Below are 12,598 nucleotides of genomic sequence, written 5' to 3'. Positions count from 1 at the left end.
ATTGAAAGCCACACAAGTATTTTGGGAGAGATGAGGGAACAGAAGACTGAATTACTGTAAAATCAAGATGAAAACTTTACACATAATTAAGGAATTTTTACTTACAACTTTTAAAACAAGAATAAAATACCCAGCCATTACTATCATGAAGATTATAGACAAGGTAGTTTAGCCCTATACACAAAATACTAACTGAATTGTAACACAAATATCTAGTATTACATTTTGAACCTACTCAGTTTATTCAATAGTTCTTATCCATCCATACACATCCATGAACACAAATAATACACACAAAATAAGACAACCTAAATCCTGAACAACCTCATTCTAAATGAGCCCCGTGTTCCTTGATTTCCAATTAATTTAGTCAAGGTGAGCAATTTTCCAACTACAGCCATTTGTTTTGAAATCAAACTTCAATGTTCTACACAATTTAAAAAACAAAAAACCTTTTCAAGTCAAAGCATGATTTTGTGGCTTCATAAACCCCCTACTGTCACACTAGTCCACTGCCTTTCAAAGGCAATATTTAAAATTCTCCTCTGCAAGTCAACATTGAGGCATGCTGTTTGGCTAACAAGCTCCTCCCAAGACCAGGATTATTATGTATGGCCTATTATGTTCCTAACATGCAAACAAAAAGCACTCCCTCATGTAGCATTTTTCTGTTTTTAGGCAGATTACCAACAAAGTTTTATCTGAAATTAAAATGTAGTAGAATAATACATCTACTACTAATAGACTACTTGAAACAGTAATTTGAAGTTATTAATTATATTTTCCATTTAATGAGTAATCTAGTGCTTCTGGAAAAGTCAAACTTAACTTCCAAGTTGTTTAATCTTCAGAGCAAACCACCTACTTTGGATTTCACAAATGGTATGTTTTAAACTAAAAGCAACTAGTGTCAGAGCAGTTGTAATACAACACTTGATGTTTAACCATTCTCCATTTCATCTTTTAGATACTTTTCATCATAAATGACCAGCTTAATCTGCTTTTCACTGTTTTCTTCTGCTAAACCAAATCCCATAAAATATGTTCTAATGTATTTCACTCAAGCCTTCTACTCTGAAGGTGTAACCATTTTTTCTACTATTGACAAAAGTTTATCAAGACTAAGCAATTCCACTACAATTTATATCACAAATACCACATACCTAAAAGATAAACTTTTACAACAGAAACAGTAACAGATTTATTTTCCAAAGTATCCAGTGTTCAATCAATTGGGTCAAATGTTTCTGTTGCAATTTAAACAGTTTAGCCCTTGAAGTCATAAAGGTGAAAACAAGCCAAAATAATCTTTTTTAAATTAAATTTACGGGGGGGAGGGGGTAACAGTGGTTAATAAGATTATATAAGTTTCAGTTGTACAGTTGTATAATACATCATCTGACTATTACATTGTGTGCTCACCACTCAAAGTCTACTCCCGTTCTGTCACCATGAAAAGAATCTTTTTTTTTGTTTTAAGTGAAAAAAGTTTACTAGAAGAGATAGTACACTCCAAAGAATTAGGAGCAGACTGAGCACCAAGAAGAGCGGCTCAAGGCCCTTTGTTGGGGGGTGGGGGTGGGGGGGCCTGGAGTTTTTATTTCTTTTCTCTGGGATGGGCTGTTCCCCTCCAGACAGGGGACCACCTGATTGACACCTGTGATTGATGAGTCTGAAAAGAACCTTAATGTCCTCCCGTGGTATAGAAGCATCACAACCCAAGAAAGATTTAGGAACTGCTAAACAAAGCCTGTTAATATCACAATAATCACTTTAGCACAGCACTAATCACAACAATACGGCTATTTTGAGCAAATTACGTTCATAGAGCTAAAGACTTGATAACAGAATTGGAATCCATGGAATCAATCCAAAGAAACAGTTTACTATACAGAACACATATACTAAACTAAAAATGCCCACTTGCATTCTACATTTTTTCAGATGTTTTATATAATCTGGCAATTTATATATGACTGGGGAGCATGAGTTCTGTTGTCAACAGCCATTCAGAATGCAGTATTAGTACACTACATTTATAAAGTCAACCTTTTTGGGAGCAATTGTAACTTTAGAAAAATCTTCTGCAAGAATCCCTAGGACTATGTTCAGTTCATTCACCGCTGTGTAAAGCACTTATCCAAAATGTTAACTGGGTTTAACAAAGTACATATTTTCAATTATATCAGCTTCAATATCATCAAAAGAAGGAGAAAATAAGCTATCAGCAAAAAGAAAATTAGCAACACTCATTTAAAATAATCCAAATTAAATCAATTAGTTCACTATCTTCAACAAATATCCTTCACAAGCTAGCCAACTTTCCTTTTAGACCCTGAACCCGCACGACTTCCTTCCTGCACCCCAAACTATTTGCTGCTCCCCAAACTCATTCCAACCCCTGCATGTTCCTAAGCCTTGTACCAGCTGTTCCCTCCCTTTAAAATGCTCTCCCCTCCTCCTCACCTGGTGACTACTTACTCATCACTCCAAAACTCGGCGCAGAAGTCCCCGCCAGTGGACAGGCTTCCTCAACTCCCCCAGGAAAAACTAGTGGTTCCCAATTCCCACAACACTCGGTAAGTCCAGCCTTATCACAGCGCATTGTTTTCACGCCTTGGGAGCCAACGAAGGAAAGAAACTCCCTGCACTAAGCCCACAAAGGAAAAGGCACACAGAAATACTAAAAGAACGCGCCCTGAATCCATCCCCTACTTAGATTATGTGATCCTCTAGAACCCGGCCACATCTCAAGGAGACATAGGAGATCCTATCAGTCTTCCCACCAGAGACTGAATACCAGAGGGCACACCCAGAGCGCTGGAAAGAGAACAATGAATGAACACAGCCGCCTCCCCTCTCCCGATGTCCAAACTCCTCTCTCTGGGCATCGCCTAGCGCTGCAAAGCCTCTGCAGCTGCAGCGAGCGTCCTGGCGGCTCTCACTCTACACAAAAGAAAGCCCTGGATCTTCACTCCAAGGCATCCATCCCGAGGCCAATTGTCAGTATAAGCATCCCAAACCTTTCATTAGTAACCCACAGAGTCCCGAAACCCAAGGCGAGGCCCCTATGCCTTTGTGGAGCTGTGACCCATTTCCTCCTCTCGTCCCGGATTTCTCTCGTCTTCCCTAAAAAAGGGTGTCACTTGAGTGACGGACCTTGAGAGAAGATGCAAGCCCAGGTCTCCCACTCCGCGGCCATAAGAAAAGGTAGTGACAACAGACAGATACAGGGCACCAATGGGCGGATTTCCCCACTGCCAAAATATGAGAAATGTGCACCAGGTACAGGGGTGGCGCTGGCCCGCTTCCCCGAAACACAAGGAAATTAGAGCGGAGATGTGGGAACTCGGCTCGCCGGCCATGACACCGAGTCCTGGGGTCCCCCCGCCCTTCAGCGCCAACCGGGGTGACAGCGGCCTGGCTCGGGCCCTCCACCCAGCAGCCGTTGGGACCACTCCGTCAGCACCGTCCAGGCCGGGCCACCAGGGAACCCGGCCCCTTCAGCCCCACCGCCCGGCTTCCTCAGCATCTAGGGCCCGGCCCTGCCGCCTACTTGAAGAGCCGGGCCGCCTCCGTGTCCCGTCGTCCGGCAGCGGCGTCTGGCCCGCTCCTCCTCCCCGCGGCGGGTGAGGGAGCGGGAGGCGGTCACATTCGGCGCGTCCCCAGCCCAGGGGACGGGGCCCCGGGCAGCCCCCGCATCGTCGCACTCGCGCTCCGAGCCTCAGGGCACACGCCCCAAAGCCCGGCCAGCTGGCCCTCTTTGGGGCCCAAAGAAAGCGGCAGGAAAGGAGCGCGTCTCAAGCTCGCTCTCGTCTTACTCCCGCCATCTAAGATGGCGGCCCCAGCACCCGCGATGAAGAAACTCTCGGGCGGCCCCGGCGAGCGAGCTCTCCACTCGGTGCTCCTCCTCCCGACCTGAAGAGCCACCGGCTGTCTGCTTCTGCGCGAGCCTGGCAGCCGACTTCAAACTTGGCTCCGGCATCTATCGCTCCGGCCTGAATTCAGCCCCGCCTCCCAGGGAAGGGGCGTGGCCTCGCGAGGAGCTGGTCGCTGGTCGCCATTTCGGAGCGGGGAGGTTGTAGGCTGGTAATGACCGAGGCTGGGGAGAGGCGGTGGGCAGTCGAGAAGGGCCGAGTTTAGCCGCCTCGAAGGGGGTCTGAGGTCTAGAGAGGGGAGGAAGGCAAGCCTGCCAGCATCACAAGACCCAGAAATAACCAGAAATTCCCGAGGATGCACAGCGTAGAACACTGTCCAGCTTTGGCTCATCCTTGCCAGGCTGGGACACAGGAGACGTCGAATCGCGACTCCGCCACTTACTGATTATGTGGGAAAGTCCCTAAACGTCTCTGAACCTCAGTTTTCTCATCTGTAAATTGGGGGTTCCTTTTCCCCCCATGAGATTGGCAAAAAGTTGAAAAGACTCATAATATCCAGTCTGGTCCAAGGTATATGAAAACTTGTGTACCCTCGTTGAGCACTGGCAGAAATGGACATCAGGAGGGCAATTTGGCGTTATCTATTGGTATTTTAATGTTTATAACCCTCCCAGCAATTCCACTTCTAGGCACTAATTCTAGAGAAATATGTACGTGTACACAAAAAGGTATGTACTAAGATGTTTATTACGTATATTGTATGCCTTAGACATACATACATTAGGGAAAATGTGGATTAATTAAATAGGAAGCTGGTTAAATAAAGGTAATATCTCCACAGTATGGAAGATCTATCATCCATCTGTTAAAAAGAATGGGTAGGTTTATGTACTGTTTTTTTTAATAAAGGACATTGAATTTTTTTTTTTTAAAGAACATGTGCAGTATGATTTTACTTATTCAAACACAGGCACACAAAACTACCCACTATAGTGTGCAACATTCATTTAAATTTTTATTGAGAGCCTGTTGTGTACCACACATTGTTCTGAGTATTGGGAAATCAACAATAATTAAAAGCCCTGCCTTCTAGTGATGAGAGACCAAAATAAAGTATAAATAATAGGTAGTAATATGCGCAGCATAAAGAATAATGAAGTGAAGCAAGATGAGATAATGAGGGAGTATGTGGACCAACATGAAAATAAATGCAGGGGAAACACGAAGGCATTAAATATGAATGAGCCATGAGGGGATTTTTTTTTTAATAGGCATTATAACTAAAAATTCAAATGAGTAAATTCAAAGATCTAATTAGCTTTACTGAGCGATTCATGAATCAGGCAGCATCTCATCTAGCAACTAGAAGGGAGCTCCTACGGGTTGTACAAAATGGAAGGTTTTTATAGGAAACGGTGAGGAAGAGGAGCTATTAGTGAAAGAAAAAGGATTATTTTCTGGCTGGACATCTTTTGGAACAAGAAGGGCAAGGGTTTTTATCATGCAGATTACCTCTTCTTTCTATGAGGGATGGAGAGGGCCTATGTGACATTACCTTACAGGTGCTTGACCAGAAAATTCCAGCCTGGTTAATTATGTTCTGGGAGAGGTTGAAACTGCAATTAGATCAGGTATTAAATCTAGGTTTTGTATCATGGGCTTTTAGCACGAGTGATACCATTTGGGGCCTGTGGTTTTTTGTTGTTTTTGCTTTAACAACAGTAATACCTGCCTCTCAAGATTAAATGAGATAAAACATGGAAAGCCCTTACTACAGAGCCTGGGGTTTGAGACCAGTTTATGGAGGCTAAGTGCCTCTATTCAAATTTGGACTCTGCCACTTCCTCATCTGTGACTTGGACAAGTCATTCAAACCTCAGTTCCTCAGTTTTCTCATCTGTAGTGGAAACATGATAGTACCCACCTGTTAGCATTGTAAGGATTTAGTGAGTTTAAGATGTAAAGCATTTGCAACAGTACCTGGCTCGTATTAAACATTATAGAAGTGTCAGCTGTAATTATTATAGCTATCTTATATCATTACGGCTTAGGGGCAGAACAGCAAAGCCACACCTGCTGACCCCCAGGCCATTCCTTCTTTCAGTTGTACCCAGCTGTTACTTGCCCAGTATTTCACATCTTAGAATCCTTAGGGAGCCCATGCCTTATTCAATCCAGTAAGAGTGGCTACTTCATTTTTTTCAAAAATAACTTTTTGAAGTGAAATTTACATAACATGAAATTAACCATTTTAAAGTGAACAATTCAGTGGCATTTAGTATGTTCACAATTGTATCTAATTGTATCAAAATTGTATCTAATGTTCACACCTCTATCTAATTCCAAAACATTTCCATCACTCCAAAAGAAAACCGCTTACCTACAAAGCAGTTTCTCCCCATCTCATTCCCACCCAGCCCCTGGCAACCACCAATATGTGTTCTGTCACTATGGCTTTATCTGTTCTGGACATTTCGTATAAACGGAATCATACAATATGTGACCTTTTGTGTGGCTTCTTACACTTAGTATAATGTTTTCAAGATTCATCCATGTGGTCGCATGTATTAGTACTTCATTCCTATTTATAGCTGAATATGTAAATATATAGCACAATTTGTTTATCCATTCATTCGTTGATGGACATTTGGGCTGTTTCCATCTCTTGGCTATTATGAATAGTGCTGCTATGAGCATGAATGTACATGTACTTGTTTGAGGATCTGTTTTCAATTTTTCCAGGCATATACCTAGGAGTGGAATTGCAGGGATCATCTTGCACTTCACTGGGTTGCATGTCCTCGCTTTGGAAACCTCTGATTTGGCGTGTCAACGTAAGAAACATCCAGACCTGCAGAGAATTTTCATAAGAGTTTATTTGAGCAAAACTGATGACATATGCTGGGGAACAAGATCTCAAATGCTCTGGAGAATAACTGTTTTGCAATTTCTTTTATGCATTTGAAAATAAGACTACATGAAGGTGGGAGAAAGCGAGGCAGGGATTGAATTATAAGATTGTTAAACTCTTGAGGGTGGGCATGTATTAGAAGGAGGAGTCTGAAACGGGGGCACTTCAAAAATGTGTTAACCTAGATGCACAGAAACAATGGACAGGACTTACTTAAGGCAAAGATAAGCCTTTTAATAAAGATGTTATATGCCTGGGGCGTCTACTCACCATGACCTGCCCAGTTAGGAATTTATGATCAGATCACTCTATGAGGTTACTTTCCATAGAACCCCCATTTTCGTCCACAGGTGCTAGGTGAGGTCAGGAGAGCTAGAGTTATTAGGAAATGTCTCAGAAGAGCAACCAGGGAAAAGGAACGAGTCAGAAATGGCTTGAAGGAAAAATAGACGTGCCTTGATCTCAGATCAAACAGAGGAGGGAAGGAATGGGCGGTGTCACTGGTGGGGGAGTTGGGTGAGGGAGGCTAACATGGAAACTTTCCTGGGTGTTGGAACGTTCTACTTCTTAGTTTGGGAGGTGATCACGTGTGTGTATTATTTTTATAAGTAGTAAATATATTTATACATATGTAGTAACTGGTGTGTGTACTTTTCTGTACATTTGTTACACCTCAATAAAAAATTCTTTTGAAAAATACCCAGTCTCTAAGCCTGGCAAAAGGATGCATTTTTCAGATGAAGGAAAGAAAACCTTCACTAATAATAGCTACCATTTATGGAGCCTCTTCATGTAATCAGGCATTTTACACAATCTCCAATACTCATCTCAACTTGAAAGGCCTGATCTTCAAATGAGGAAGCCTTCTAAGAGGGTAATTAATCCAAGGACAAAGGTGGGAAGTGGTGGAGCAGGGATCTGAACCTGTTTGTTTGTTCATTCCTCCTGAAGATTTTTGTTGTGCCTGACATATGCCAGGCCCTGCCCTCAATGTCTAGCGGAGAAGACAAGCAGCAAACGTGAACCAATACTGCAACACGAGAGTTAGGATTGTGCTAAATCAATAAAGGGAATGACTAGAGAATGACAGAATGGGAAGGGTGTGCCGTTAGCCTCAGGAGCCAAGGAGAGCCTGTCTTAGCAGGTGATAGTTAAACTGGGTACTGAAGGATGAGAAAGAGCCAGGGGAAGAGCACTCGAAGCAGCTGGAACCGCACGTGAAGGGCCGTGAAGTGGGAAAGGAGTGCCGGCCAGTGTGGTTAGAGAAGGAGCGGGAGACGATGAGGCTGGGAGGTGGGAAGAAGACAGAGATGGAGTCATATCCAGTCTGACTCCCACACCCGTGGCCTTTCCATACCATCCTGCCTCTCTGGAGAGTTTAATTTTAGTCACAGATGAGTTTGAAGTGTGGGCCTGCCCTGGGCGCTGGAGAGACAGAGCCATGTAAACAAACAGTTACCCCACCAGGTAATCCAAATGTGCTCTAACAGCAAGCTGTGGAGTTCTGTGGGAGGGCACTCAGAGGAGGGAGGGAATGACCAGTTCTGCCCGGGAGGGTCAGGGAGGTCTCCAAAGAGGCAACATTTAAGCTGAGTCTTAAAGGAGGAGTCAGAATTTTCCAGACTAAAGGGTGGGAGGTCAGGGCAGGAGATGGGAACAATATGGGCAAAGGCTTAGGAGGTGTGACTGAGTATATGTTTCGGAAAGAGCCAGCAGTTCCCAGGCTTGGAGCTTGCCTCCCTGGGGCAGAAAGCACCCCGGGAGCGGTGAAGAAGTCTGCAGGAGCAAAAGAGGTCTGACCCAGGATCAATCTCCCTCAAGTCATAATGGGGGGTCCATAATGGGGGGGCAGGGACCTGAGGAGCCAGCTACTGGTATGTCAACCACAATACCTGCTGTGGTGTCATATACAAGGAAGCCTAGTGCAGTCATCTTAGAAAACACTCTAAAGATCAACACCTGGCCCCAATCATACACTGCTTGGGGCATATAAACTGGAACAATCTCTACTGAAGTCAATTTGGCAATATCAAAATTATAGATATGTGTACGTTTTGCCCCAGAAATTCTCCTGGGAATTTCCTACAGGAACACTTGTAAACATGTGACATGCTGTATGTACAAGGTTATTCCTTACTGCATTGCATGTATTCTCAACAAAGAGATATGCAGCTCTAAGAAAGAATGATGAATTCTGTAAGTACAGACATGAAAAGATCTCCAAAAAATACTATTTCATGACAGAACAAAAAAGAACCAAGAGACAATATAGTGTGAACAGCATGCTACTTTAACATTGGCTTGTAAAGGCTTAAGTCTGAAGGACACACAAAATGCTAGCAGTGATCATAAGGAGGGTGGGTACTGGCTAGATGGAACACAGGAGTGGGAAAATAGTGTTCCCTGCCTAACTTTGTATTTCTTTAATTTTTTGTTGTTGTTTTTTTTCTGTCTAATTTTGCTGTTGTTTTTTATATCTTATTTTTAGTTTATTTTTTCTTATACTTTTTTCTTTCTTAAACTTTTTATAATTTTTAATTGTTGAACCATGTGAGTGTGTTACCCACTCAAAAGTTTAGCTAAAAAAACAAAACAAAACAAAACCCCACAGGTCTGAAGGTCAAATGAAATGGTCCACACTGGAAACGAAGATTGGGAATGAGGGAATAAGGGATGAGACGAAACAGGTGTTCATGGTCTGTCCCTTAGCCCCATTACCTTCTCCATTGTTCACACTCCCCAACCCACCCACCCACAAACTCAGTGTGACCCTCACCAGGACACTACCCACCAGGACTCCAAGGGCTAGGCCTCAGGCAATGCCATCTGGCCGCCTGGGCCCCTGGATGCCTGTGCAGCCTCTCCACGCTTTCCAGTACCTGTATCTTTCCACTCTAGCTCCTCAGCTGCAAAGCTCAGGGGTAAAGAGCACCCACTTACAGCAACGGATGCTGTGTGCCTGCCTCTTGGGTGTGGCCAATGCACAGCCTCTGCCACCGTCTCCATGGCTCACCTCCACTGGCTTCCTCCCAGCCCCAGACCACACCTCCAGCCTGAAGCCTGAGCTGTTCACTGTCCCCTTCCCATAGCCCTACTATAGCAGCGAAGAAAACACATTTTCTTGATAAACCCAACATCTCCTCTTTCCTCTGCATAGGGTGGGCATGGGCTCTGAAGTCAGACAAATAGATCAAATGCCAGCCAGGCCCTCACATCTGGGATTTTTGTCCTCTCCCTTCGCTGATGTAGGAGTAGGAACACTTGCCTTTAGGGGTTGTTGGGAGGAAATGAAACAGGAAAGTAGAAGTACAGGCCCTTGCACACAGTAGCTGCTATTTCTCGTCCCCTCCCTCTCTAACACCTCCCCCTGACTTACTGCCTTTTGCCCTAAATGGACAAGTCTGCCAGGTCTTGAAGAAGACAAACACCAGCACTTTCAAATGTCCCTTTCCACCTTCCAATGACCACCCCAATTCTCTCTTCCCTTTAGGGCCAAATGTACCCCCCAAATGGTGTAGACTCAGTCTCAATTTTCTCACCCATCCCTCCATTAAGCCCCAACAGTCTGCCTTCCACAGCCACCCCCAGCATGCATCTCTTCACTGAAATGTCTCTCGAGGAAGATTTCCAGAGCCCAGACCTCATTGCCCTTTATGACATTTGCTAAGGGCAACCCTTTCCTATTGAAATTTTGCCTCTAAGATTCTCTCCTATTCCGCTGGCCTGACTCCTCCTATCCCAGGAAAAGCTCCTGTTTTCCTCTCAGGCCCACAAAACCCAGCCCACCTGGCAAAGCAGCTCATGCCATTCTCTCTGCCGGAAATGCTCTTCCCAACTTTCAATCCCAGCTCAAGGGCCACATCTCCATAGAACCTCCTTTGGCAGCTGCGACCTCCAGTGTTTCCTGCTTCAGCCCATACCTCATGGCGTGCTTTTTCTCAGCCTCTCATTGCTTCAGAAAAGGCACACGTTTTAGAATCAGACACTGAATTTCCCTCTCTTTTTACTGTTAGCTGTGTGACTCGTGGCTAGGCCAACAAGCTAATACACCTGCCTACAAGGTTTTCTTATCTGTGAAATGAGGATAATAATGCCCATCTCACAGGGCTTTGGTGAGGCAGGGATCCTTTTTTTTTTTAAGGAGGGCACAGCTCACAGTGGCCCATGCAGGGTTCGAACCGGTAACCTTGGTGTTATTAGCACCATGCTCTAACCAACTGAGCCAACCAGCCACCCGAGGGATCCTTATTAAAGCATCTTACCTTGTGTTGGTGAGAGGAAGGGTAGGCTTCATGGGCATAAGATCAGGGCAGTCACACAGGACCCCAGCACTCAGAAGGTCCAGCACTTGGCGTTTGCTCTGTGGTCTCTGTGTTGAAATTCTTGATAATTTTATCTCTGAATTAGTGTTTTGGTAAGTGCAGTCGATGAGACAATGGAGCATGCACTCAAGGGCTTGAAATCGCTCCTCACATGTGGTGCTGACTCCTAGTACCTCCCAAGGGTTCTCAGCTGCCTGTTCCTCTTCCTTTCTGGCACTTTCCTCCACCCACAACCTGTGCCAAGTCCTGCCCAACCTCCTTGTCTCCACCCCCACCCAGCAACCTTTGCCATCCTCTGACCCAGGAGGGACTCCAGCAGCATGGGTCCCTATTGGGGTCTATATTCACCCTGTGAAGATCTGCAGGGAGCCCAACATTTAATAGCAAATACAAAACACCATTACAGGTCAAGAGAAAGTAAAAAGTTGTACATTTTAGTACCTTTAATGGCACTTTTTTTCTGCTTTATGAACAAGGGGCTCCGCATTTTCACTTTGTACTGGCTCCAGCAATTATGTAGATGACCCAGGATAGAGGCCAGGAGGGTTATATGGCCCTGGAAGGGTCTTAAAATTTGCAGTTCTCCCCAAACAAGGCTATAGAGGTACACAGACAAGAATAAAAGGAGAAAACACCCGTCATACAATTTTAACCTGGAGCCTTGCCCCCAGACCCCACTGTCTGTGGTAGACTATTACTCTAGTTATTACTCCCGTTGCCCATTGTTGCGTAACAAGTCACAGTGAACTCAGGCGTATAAAACATCAACTATTGTATAATGGTTACAGATTCTATGGATTAAGCATGCAGAAGACAGGGCCTATCAGGGATGGCTTGCCCCACGATTTCTGGGGCCTCTGTAGGAAGGACTCCAATGGCTGGGGGCTAGACCAGCTGGGGCTGGAGGATTCACTTCCAAAAATGGTTTCTTTATTCCTATGCCTGGCACCTCTGTGGGGATGGCTGGAAAGGTGTGTGTGTGTGTGTGTGTGTGTGTGTGTGTGTGTGTGTGAGAGAGAGAGAGAGAGAGAGAGAGAGAGAGAGAGAGAGAGAGAGAGATTAGCCGGAACTGTCTGACAACACTTCCACCTGGCCTTTCCAGTTTGGCAGCCTCAGGGTAGTCAGAATTCCTCTATCGTGGCTCAGAGCACCAGCAACCAATGCAGAAGCTGCAGGTCTTTTATGATCTAGTCATCCAGCATCACTTACAGTGTATTCTCCTGGTTGAAGCAATCACAAGCCCACCCAGATTCAAGGGCAGGGAATACAGACTCCATCTCTTGATGGAGGCCTGGCAAGTTTACAGAGACTCACGTGGGATGGGACATATTTTTGCAGCCATCTTTGAAAAATAACATCAGCCACAACTATGAATTAAGTTTTAAAATAAATCTTGTAACTATCTCGCAAAAAGCATCATTAATTTGTGTCGTGTTTGTTACAGGGGATTATGATTTAAAAGAATTAATTTGCTGAATATAAGCATT

General features: G+C 44.6%; 1 protein-coding gene and 2 long non-coding RNA genes across 4 annotated transcripts in view; 1 reads left to right on the top strand and 2 right to left on the bottom strand.

Annotated features, from left to right (window-relative positions):
* Positions 1–3,939, bottom strand: part of RAF1 (Raf-1 proto-oncogene, serine/threonine kinase) — a 61,339-nt gene extending 57,400 nt beyond the window's left edge. Inside the window, exon 1 of one of the 2 annotated variants that reach the window (XM_074312966.2) lies at positions 3,557–3,939. The gene's annotated coding sequence lies outside the window, so the exon portion shown is untranslated. The remainder of the gene's footprint in view (positions 1–3,556) is intronic. The other variant, XM_074312964.2, reaches the window with a different exon arrangement.
* A 123-nt stretch (positions 3,940–4,062) lies between these two features.
* Positions 4,063–7,488, top strand: LOC109455228 (uncharacterized). The gene is made up of 2 exons (XR_002138598.3): positions 4,063–4,606; positions 6,621–7,488. It is a non-coding gene; the product is annotated as an uncharacterized LOC109455228 (long non-coding RNA).
* LOC141567224 (uncharacterized) lies at positions 4,610–11,299 on the bottom strand. The gene is made up of 2 exons (XR_012489693.2): positions 11,052–11,299; positions 4,610–6,729 (listed from the first exon to the last, which is right to left on the bottom strand). It is a non-coding gene; the product is annotated as an uncharacterized LOC141567224 (long non-coding RNA).
* Positions 11,300–12,598: the final 1,299 nt, after the last annotated feature.

This window comes from Rhinolophus sinicus, chromosome 5, assembly GCF_057876585.1.
Source record: "Rhinolophus sinicus isolate RSI-liver-muscle chromosome 5, RSI-T2T, whole genome shotgun sequence".
Classification (NCBI taxonomy): Eukaryota; Metazoa; Chordata; class Mammalia; order Chiroptera; family Rhinolophidae; genus Rhinolophus; species Rhinolophus sinicus.
The sequence above is the reverse complement of the archived record's forward strand: the minus strand, read 5'-3'. Positions and strand labels throughout refer to the sequence as shown.